This window comes from Scyliorhinus canicula, chromosome 6 (assembly GCF_902713615.1).
Source record: "Scyliorhinus canicula chromosome 6, sScyCan1.1, whole genome shotgun sequence".
Taxonomy (NCBI): domain Eukaryota; kingdom Metazoa; phylum Chordata; class Chondrichthyes; order Carcharhiniformes; family Scyliorhinidae; genus Scyliorhinus; species Scyliorhinus canicula.
The window spans coordinates 42122553-42132829 of record NC_052151.1 but is presented as its reverse complement, the minus strand read 5'-3'; the positions used below and the strand labels follow the sequence as shown (position 1 = coordinate 42132829).

The following is a 10277-nucleotide window of genomic DNA, read 5'->3' as shown; positions in this document are numbered from 1 at the left end:
AGAGGTGTCAGGTTCGATAACTCTGTGGGATAAGCTGATTCGATAAGTAACTCCAAAATGGAATTGCAACTTCGAGTCATGGACAGAAAGTGGGAGTGTGGGACTAACTACGATTGTTCTTTCAAAGAACCAGCATTGCATGATGGGCAAAGGGGGCGAAGAACAAGAAGGATCCCAAACACAAAAGGAAAGATTTGTTAAACTTACATTCCACATTCTGGAGAAATGGTGGCTTTGTGGGAAAAGCTTCCATGACATTAACATCAAACAGAAAACGCTTCAAAGCAAGTCTCACTAGGTGGAGCAGGAGGCAAGATTAATTAAGAGTAAATTTCAAAGAGGTATTAGGAAGAACTTTATTCAGAATGATTTATGTTTATAGTATCTGCCAACAGAGGCGGCATGGTGGCATAGTGGTTAGCACTGCTGCCTCACGGCGCTGAGGACCTGGGTGTGATTCCAGCCCCGCGTCACTGTCCGTGTGGAGTTTGCACATTCTCCCCGTGTTTGCGTGGGTCTCTCCCCCACAACCCAAAGATGTAGGTAGATTGGCCTCGCCAAATTGCCCCTTAATTGGAAAAAAAAGAATTGGGTATTCTAAATTTATTTAACAAAAACAAACAAAAAAATATCTGCCAACTAGGAGCGGAAATTCAAAGTTAATGATGCCATTCAAAACAAAGTTGAGGAGTTGGATTCTGAAGTATCGTGGTTCCATAGACAAAATTGTCTTTTTTCATCCTTCCCTGTTTTTATGTGCATGAAGAATCATTTTGAAAGGCTGCAACATGAGATCTTCGGAAAAACTTACATTGTCACGTTGATGTCTCTGTGAGCAAACGCTCTGCATGATGTAACATAGGTGGTCTTGGGCGCAGTGGCAGCTTTGCTACCTATGGACTAGAATCTCTGGGTTTGAGAGCAACGCCAGGGATCTCTGGCCACGCAAGGAGCGTACAAAGCAGTTCAACAGGCTGCTAATCAGCTCAGAAATCCTTTCACCACTTCCCTCACTATTGCGGAAAAAGCTATAAAAATAATAAATAGTCGATGGGTGTGACGATACAACATGACATAATTTAGGGTGTCACGGTAGCACAGTGCCAGGAACCCGGGTTCGATTCCCCGCTTGGGTCACTGTCTGTGCAGAGTCTGCACATTCTCCCTGTGTCTGCGTGGGTTTCCTCCGGGTGCTCCGGTTTCCTCCCACAAGTCTCGAAAGACGTGTTTGTTAGGTTGTTAGGGGCTTTTCACAGTAACTTCATTGCAGTGTTATGAAAACCTACTTGCAACACTAATAAGTTCCCCTTGAGGGGGAAGTTAAGAGTCAATCATGTTACTGTGGATCTGGAGTCACATTTAAGCCAGACCAGCAGATTTCCTTCCCTGAAGGACATTAGTGAACCAGATGGGCGTTTACAATCGACAATGGTTTAATTACAGAGTTTTATTTTACTGAATTCAAATTTCACCATCTGTAGTGGTGGGATTTGAACCTGGGTCCCATTACTCTGGGGCTCTGGTTTACTAGTCCAATGACAATACCACTACACCACTGCCTCCCATGTTTCTTGTTGGAATGTTTGGATATATGGAACCTCTGGGGTCAGGTCTCCTCTATAATAACAACTGCCAACATCTCCACTCGCCATCACCATACCTCCCCCCACTCCCAAATTCTCCCACAATGATCATGCTGGGGGTTACCATTGAGCAAAACTGAACTGAACTAGTCATATAAATACTGTGGCTACAAAAGCAGGTCAGGCGCTAGGAAATCTGCAGCAAGTAACTCACCCCCTACTCCCCAAAGCCTGATCACCTTTTACAAGGCACAAATCAGATGGAATAATCTCCACTTGCCTGAATGAGTGGAGCTCCAACAACACTCAAAAAGCTCGACACCATCCAGGACAAAGCAGCCCGCTTGATTGGCACCTCAACCACCACTTTAAACACTCACTTCCTGCCCAATGATGCACAGTGGCAGCAGTGGGCACCATCTACAGGGTGGTTTGCAGCTACTCGCTAAGGCTCCTTTAACTGCACTTTCACGACCTGCGGCCTCTACCATCTAGAAGTCCAAGAACAGCAGATACATGGGAACACCACTACCTGTAAGTTCTCCTCCAAGTCACCCACCACTCCGACTTGGAAATATATTGCCGTTCCTGTACTATTGCTGGGACAAAATTCTGGAACTCCCTCTCTAACAGCATGATGGATGTACCTACACCTCAGGGACTGCAGCAGTTCAAGAAGACAGCTCACCACAACCTTCCCAAGGGCAATTGGAAATAAATGATAACCTAACCAGCGATGCCCACATTCTGTGAATGAATAAATAAAAGGTAGGTTTTAGTTCCATTTTGGGGTAAGAGGGTGGATAGCCTCTTCTGAGGTGCGAGGATGCATTAACTCTGCAGCAAGTCCCTCCATCTCTCCCTCAGTGGCCTTGCAATCATTGGGATGGAGCCTGTGAACCTACTTTGCAGTCTACTCCATCGGCCCACCCATGAACTAGGTTTGTCAAGATAAACTTTATTGGTGTTTTAAAGCTCTATTCTATACATTTTTCACAAATGGAGTAAGTTTTACTTATTTAATGTGCACCATTTATGCAAAGCCTGGAGTTGGGATTTTTATTTAATAGTTAATTCCATTTCTAACCTCTTCACATGTCACAGACTAACAGCTAGTGTTCAATTAAAGTAGGAAATTGGAGCCGCTGTCATGGATAGAGAAAATCATCGACATTTGTACTATATGTTTAACATCTGTACACATTTGAAAGCAATTTAACGCCATAATTTAAATTTAGAGTCTCCTGCTTAAATCCAGTAAACACAATCTGTAAAGCATCGCAGTTTGTAATGTTTTCAATCAATTTATTCAGAGTATTAAATCAGAAATTTGACAGCAAAATATGTTTCATGTTTCTTTCCAGTCAAACACTAAAGTTTTTAATGAAAGACCTGGATTCTCCATTTCAGTGCTCAGAAATGACCTTCCACAACTGAGCAGGTACAGGGAATACCATCTGTGAAACAGAAGTGGTGTTTTCAATCATTAACACATTCAGGTTAGAACAACGGTAAATTTTCATTAAAAATATTTTTATATTTGATATTTTTACTCAATTAGACTCTACCCAGGTTTAATAAAACACATACGCCCTTTAGATGCCATCCATCAGATTTCACTTACAAATTGATATTCAGTTGCCTCTGATGAGGTTTGTGTCAAATTTTAAGAATAATAGTATTATTCATTTATATTTAGGATGTTTAAACTCTGGGAGAATGTAAATTTTAAGGCCCCGACCTTGTGGGTTCCTTCCTGGACTTCTAAGAATGCAGCAGATTGTCATCTATCCCGCATTGTCCTCTAGTCTCCAGGAATTAAACATTAAACTCATGGACATTCCTGCCAGCACTTCAGGAGAAAAATCATAAGGGTCTAGAATTTGTGGCTAGAATAAGGTCGAGAATTTGTGCCTTCTTGTGACTTTCCTTTGAACATTTTTGTTTACTCTTTATAAAAAATATTGGCGATTAAGGAAAGGCTGTTACACTGGACAGGGCAGCGGGGTTTAATGGAATTTGGTCTCTAGGAATTTGTTCAACACACAGTTTGCAGCCTTACCTACACCATAAACACATAAGAGCATAAGGAGTAGATCAGTTAGCCCAATGAGACTTTTCCACCATTCAGTCCAATCATTGTTGACCTGATTGTGGCTTTAACTCCATTTTCCTTCCTTCACCACATAACCTTGAGGCCCAGGTTGTTTTGCCAGAAAGAAAGTGAAAGTTGTTCAACTTAGTAACAATGGTAACAGCACCTTTGTTCACAGTGGTTAGTGTCCCAAATCATTAAAAAGTGTTGACAATGTCAAATTGTAAAGCTATCCTTTAAACTGGTCATTTACTTTCAAGATAAAAGAGTGGTGTAGATTATGGGGTAGCTAATCAGGACTTTTACCTGGATACAAGACCCATGTGATTCATACTGCCATGGCGACAGGCTTTGTGAGTGGAAGGTTACTAAAATATTCCTGAAACTCCTAGGCCTGGGTTTTACAGCTCCTCCCACCCAGCAGGATATTACGGTCCCAATGAAATAAGCAGCACTTTCCCTGAACAGGTGCCGGAATGTGGTGACTAGGGGCCTTTCACAGTAACTTCATTAAAGCCTACTTGTGACAATAAGCGATTATTTTTATTATTAATAGGTTTAAAATGAGGAATGGATTTGTGGGGTTAGATATAGAGAAATTGTTTTCTTCAGTGAGGGAATCCAGAACAAGAGAGCATAATCTTAAATCTAGCGGAATTCCATTCAATGGTGAAATCGGGAAACACAACTTGACACAGAGAAGGTAGTAGAAATCTGAAACTTCCATACCAACCCCCTCTTTCCCCTGCCACCCACCTCCCGTAGCCAAAACAAAAGGCTGAATCAGTTGAAATTTTGGCCCACTGCCACGTCGTTTGGAGACATGCCATGATGGGGCCACAAATCCTAGCCATAGAGGTCATCTGCTGGAAACCAGGAGACAGGGAGAACCTAGAAACCAAAGGTCTCTATGGTTCTCCATGCAGCAATGTGCTTAGATTGAAAAATTCATGAGTATTTGAAACGAGGCTGGAAGATTCACCTAGTCTGCCATCGAGGGAGAACATCTGAGCGTGACAGGGTTGAAAGGTATCAGGCTGGGAAGAGAAAGGAACGAAAGTAAAACCCTTGAGGCTAAGAACCACTTTCTGGGAAATTTGAATCATTGCTTAAGGGAAAGTTTAAAGTGTATCTGTGCAAGGGGCGGTACGGTGGCACAGCTGCCACACAGTGCCAGGGACAACGGTTCAATTCCAGCCTTGGGCGACTGTGTGGCGTTTTCAAGTTCTCCCTGTGGCTGCGTGGGTCTCCTCCGGGTGCTCCGGTTTCCTCCCACAGTCCAAAGATGCGCAGGCTAGGTGGATTGGCCATGATAAATTGCCCCCTAATGTCCAAAAATGCGTCGGTTGGATTATTGGGATAGGCTGGGGGAGTGGACCTAGGTAAGGTGTTCCCTCACAGGGTCGGTGCAGACTCGATGGGCAGAATGGCCTCATTCTGCAGTGTAGGCATTCTATGAAACTGGTCTTTCAGTTGTGTTTAAAGTGAAATTGGAAAATTCTGTTCTGTTGCTTAAAAGTACAAGTTCTTCACAAAAAATAGTCTATATGGCTTTTGTCTGGTGCAGTAAGATTTAAAGTATGAAATCTTGTTTTGTTGCCTTTCAGCCACCAAACTAAAGTTTACATTTATTTTTAAAAAATTATTTGCCCCTGTGGGGATTGTAAGACTTTCAATAAGATCATCTCTCATTTTTGATTCTTCTGAACTCGAATGATTATACGCATCTACATCTGGGGGAGAGCATGCAAGCTACTTGTAAATGTACTCCAGAAGTATTCACACCAATAGCAAGGACCATATGGCATTTTTAGTCAGATAATCAAAGCAAACACTTCTGGGGTCCATTATTTTCCCTAATGCAGTCCTAGGGCCTTTACCAGGTTCACAGCAGACTTCATCCTAACACTCAGCTTCGTGAAAGCACCATGGGCCTGTGGTAGCATGACTAGAGGTACTACGATACCTGGAAGTGTAAGCTACCATTAGTGGAGAAGGCTCGCTGCTCATTGGCCCAAGTGTTTGCATTTCATTGGTCGGAACGTAAGGTAGCCCCGCCCAGTGAGGCGGGGTATAAGAACCCGTGTTTCCCAGCAGCCAACCTTCTTTCTATACTCGAGCTACTGGGGAAACATCTTGTTGATTAAAACCTTCAATTCGGACTAGTTCCTCATTTCAGTAGTTATTGATTGCGCATCAGGGCCTAACAGAGCACTATTTGGCAGAGGACTGAAAGCCAACAATGTAAGATTCCCGATAATTTCCAACATTGTTTACCACAATAAGAATGACAAATAGCTACGTCACTCTTCATCTGATCACAGGACACTTTTCATCTTCATGGTCTTACCTGTTGACAAGCCGGGCAGTTAAATCTAAATTGTCGGCTCACCTTCTCTTTTCCTTACTTGATTCTTTGGTTATAGAGATTGTAATTATGCCAAATGTAATGTTCGCATTCAACTTGACTATTCCCAATAAAACCCTGAAAAATCTCAGTGATATGTTGTCGGCAAAGTCCTACGCCCGGAATTCCTTTTGCTGACTCCTTTTGACAGTTAATCCCTTTACATTCACTTTAAAGAGAACGAGCACAATCATCATTAAAGGAGAATTACCCGTGCGTCTGTACCCATTACCCTGGTAATAGTTTAAAAAAAGGTTGAACTAGCTAGAGTTAGGAGGAAATAGAAGACAAGAAACGTGTCTGAACATCAACGGTGTTAGGATTTTGGGATTGGTGTAAATGCTGAAGCTATAACTCACGTTTCAAACCCACCTTCCAGTTGTTTTATGTAGTGATATAGCAACACAAGTCGACACTTTAACCAGTACCACCATTCAATTAGATCATGGCTGATCCGCACCTTGACTCTAGGGGTTGGTTTAGCACACTGGGCTAAAGCAGACCAAGCAGGCCAGCAGCACGGTTCAATTCCTGTACCAGCCTCGCCGAACAGGTGCCGGAATGTGGCGACTAGGGGCTTTTCACAGTAACTTCATTGAAGTCTACTCGTGACAATAAGCGATTTTCATTTTTCATTTCATTTCATTGTTTTTTTACATAGATGATTTGGAGTTGGGGACCAAGGGCAATATGCCCAAATTTGCAGATGACACTAAGATGAGTGGTAAAGCGAAAAGTGCAGAGGATACTGGAAGTCTGCAGAGGGATTTGGATAGGTTAAGTGAATGGGCTAGGGTCTGGCAGATGAAATACAATGTTGACAAATGTGAGGTTATCCATTTTGGTAGGAATAACAGCAAACGTGATTATTATTTAAACGATAAAATATTAAAGCATGCTGCTGTGCAGAGAGACTTGGGTGTGCTAGTGTATGAGTCACAGAAAGTTGGTTTACAGGTGCAACAGGTGATTAAGAAGGCAAATGGAATTTTGTCCTTCATTGCTAGAGGGATGGAGTTTAAGACTAGGGAGGTTATGCTGCAATTGTATAAGGTGTTAGTGAGGCCACACCTGGAGTATTATGTTCAGTTTTGGTCTCCTTACTTGAGAAAGGACGTACTGGCACTGGAGGGTGTGCAGAGGAGATTCACTAGGTTAATCCCAGAGCTGAAGGGGTTGGATTATGAGGAGAGGTTGAGTAGACTGGGACTGTACTCGTTGGAATTTAGAAGGATGAGGGGGGATTTTATAGAAACATTTAAAATTATGAAGGGAATAGATAGGATAGATGCGGGCAGGTTGTTTCCACTGGCGGGTGAAAGCAGAACTAGGGGACATAGCCTCAAAATAAGGGGAAGTAGATTTAGGACTGTGTTTAGGAGGAACTTCTTCACCCAAAGGGTTGTGAATCTATGGAATTCCTTGCCCAGTGAAGCAGTTGAGGCTCCTTCATTAAATGTTTTTAAGGTAAAGATAGATAGTTTTTTGAAGAATAAAGGGATTAAGGGTTATGGTGTTCGGGCCGGAAAGTGGAGCTGAATCCACAATAGATCAGCCATGATCTCATTGAATGGCGGAGCAGGCTCGAGGGGCCAGATGGCCTACCTCTGCTCCTAGTTCTTATTTCACATTTACCTGTATCTGGTCCTTGATAACCTTGCGTACCAAAGATCCACTGATCTCGGTTTCAAAAATTTCAACTGATTCAGCCTTTTGTTTTGGCTACGGTGGGGGGTGGGGGTGGGGGGAGGGGGGTGGTACGGAAATTTCAGATTTCTACTACCTTCTCTGTGTCAAGTTGTGTTTCCTGATTTCACCATTGAATGGACTTCCGCTAGATTTAAGAATATGCTCTCTTGTTCTGGATTCCCTCACTGAAGAAAACAATCGCTCTATATCTAACCCAACAAATCCATTCCTCATTTTAAACCTATTAATAATAATAGCTTATTGTCACAAGTAGGCTTCAATGAAGTTACTGTGAAAAGCCCCTAGTCGCCACATTCTGGCGCCTGTTCAGGGAGGCTGGGACGGGAATTGAACCCATGCTGCTGCCTTGTTCTGTATTACAAGCCAGCTATTTAGCCCAGTGTGCTAAACCAGCCCCATAGATCATTCCTCAACCTTCTATACTCAAGGGAACACAAGCCAAATATTTTACAACCTTCCCTCACAATTTAGCCCGTTAAAATCTCTTTCACTGTTAATTTGAATGTTATTGGGTTTTTTTTGTTCAAATGAGTAGTATTGTTGTGAAAGTTCTGTTGCCGCAGTGTAAACCTCTTGGCCAGGTCAGTATTGTAAATGAGAATTGGTTCTCGATCGATTTACCTGGCTAAATAAAGGTTAAGCAAAAGCCTTAGCATTATTCTGATGCTTAGCATTATTCTGATGATACTGCAATGGTCCCTCTTCCAAAGTCTTTTCTGGGTTTCAGAACCTAAAACTGAACACTAACCAAGGCTGAAAGCACTGAAACATGACTTCTCTATTCCAATCCCCTGAGGTGAAGGCAACCACCTGTTTCATTCCCCATACAAGGTCCTGTGTAATGGGAGTGGAGGGACAGGAAATTGGAGATGAAATATACTTCCATTCTGGAAAAGGCTCCAGTTAAATCTCCTATACAACCAACCTAAGCATTAGTCCATGACATCGGTGTGCTGCCAAATTAAGTTGTACATGGGCCCAACAATGCTGCATTCAAATCGCAACAGATCCAAAAGGAGAATAATTACTCTTCTGGTATCGGGTTGCACCAGAAAGGGAGCAGATGGAAATTTGCTCAAGCTTAAGTAACTATAAATATTTGCCAATCTCTAGTAGTTTTTTAAATAATCTTTATTGTCACAAGTAGGCTTACATTAACACTGCAATAAAGTTACTGTGTCGAAATTTTCTGTTGCTAATCACTTTCCGATATAATGGGACCTTCCTCTTTGCTGCACGTCATGTCATCTGGTTTTGCATGAAGATTATTTCCAGTAGGCACAGAAGCCATTCAGCACCTCAAATCAACTCTTTGAAAGGTAAGCTCCACAACAGTGCCTGCTGAACAGTTCTGTACTTCTGAGAAAGTGACCTCAGTAATGCTTTGAACACCTATTGCCTGGAACCAAAAACATCTGAGGGCAGATTTATTCCATGGACATATTTTCTGGGACACCCAGAATGTTATGGTCTGCCTCAACTGATAACATTCCATTTACCTGGCGGAGGAAGGACTCCGAGATCACATCTCATTGACAGACCTAAACACAGAGCCAAAGGGGAGAACATGGAGAATTATTTAATAGGTTACATAAGCCTAAATTAATACAACAGTCAAAAGAGGTTTGTGATGTGTAATGAGGCAGATTTAATAAATAATCTCAGAGTGAAAGATCACCGAGCAAACTGTGACATGGTAGAATTTAGTATTTCAGTTTGAGAGTGAGAAACTTAGGTCAGAAACAACTTTGTTACACTTAAAATCAGGGTAATTACAAAGGAACAAGGGCAGAGTTGGTTGGAGTGGACTGGGAAAGGAGGTGAACAGAAAAAATGGTTGACCAGCAATGGCAGAACTTTATCAAGATAGTTCATGACTCACAACAAAGATATATCCCCGCGAGGAAGAAGGATCCTTGGAAGGGGATAAATCAATCATAGTTAACCAAAGAAATTAAGGATAGTATTAAGCTGAAAGTAAAATATACAGGGCGGAATTCTCCGCTCCCGGGAAGAATCGGGAGGGCCATCGTGAATTCGGCCGAGTTTAACGACGGCCTCGGAGGCCGCTCCTCGCCCCCTATTCTCCCCTCCCGGCGGGGCTAGGAGCGGCGCTCCTAATGATGTCAGCCGCGCATGCGCAGGTTGGCTGGCTCCAACCCACGCATGTGCGGGTGACGTCACGACGCTGACAGCTCGAACCCGCGCATGCACGGTGGCCGTCTTTCCCCTCATCCGCCCCGCAAGACGTGGCGGCTTGATCTTGCGGGGCGGCGGAGGGGAAATAGTGCGTGCGATTGAGACGCAGGCCCGTCGATCGGTGGGCACCGATCGCGGGCCTGTCCCCTCCCGAGCACAGCCATGGTGCTCTTTCCCCTGTACTTCCCCCACAAGCCCCAAACGGGCATATCTCACCCGTTTCACGACGGCAGCTACGAGGTGTGGTTGCCGCCGTCGTGAAACGATCGCGAACGGCAGGCCG

At 43.3% G+C, this 10277-nt stretch overlaps 1 long non-coding RNA gene across 1 annotated transcript; it reads right to left on the bottom strand.

The window, feature by feature from the left end:
• Positions 1-2871: 2871 nt before the first annotated feature.
• LOC119967122 lies at positions 2872-9816 on the bottom strand. Its single transcript, XR_005460921.1, has 2 exons — positions 9295-9816; positions 2872-3040 (listed from the first exon to the last, which is right to left on the bottom strand). It is a non-coding gene; the product is annotated as an uncharacterized LOC119967122 (long non-coding RNA).
• Between the last annotated feature and the right edge of the window lie 461 nt (positions 9817-10277).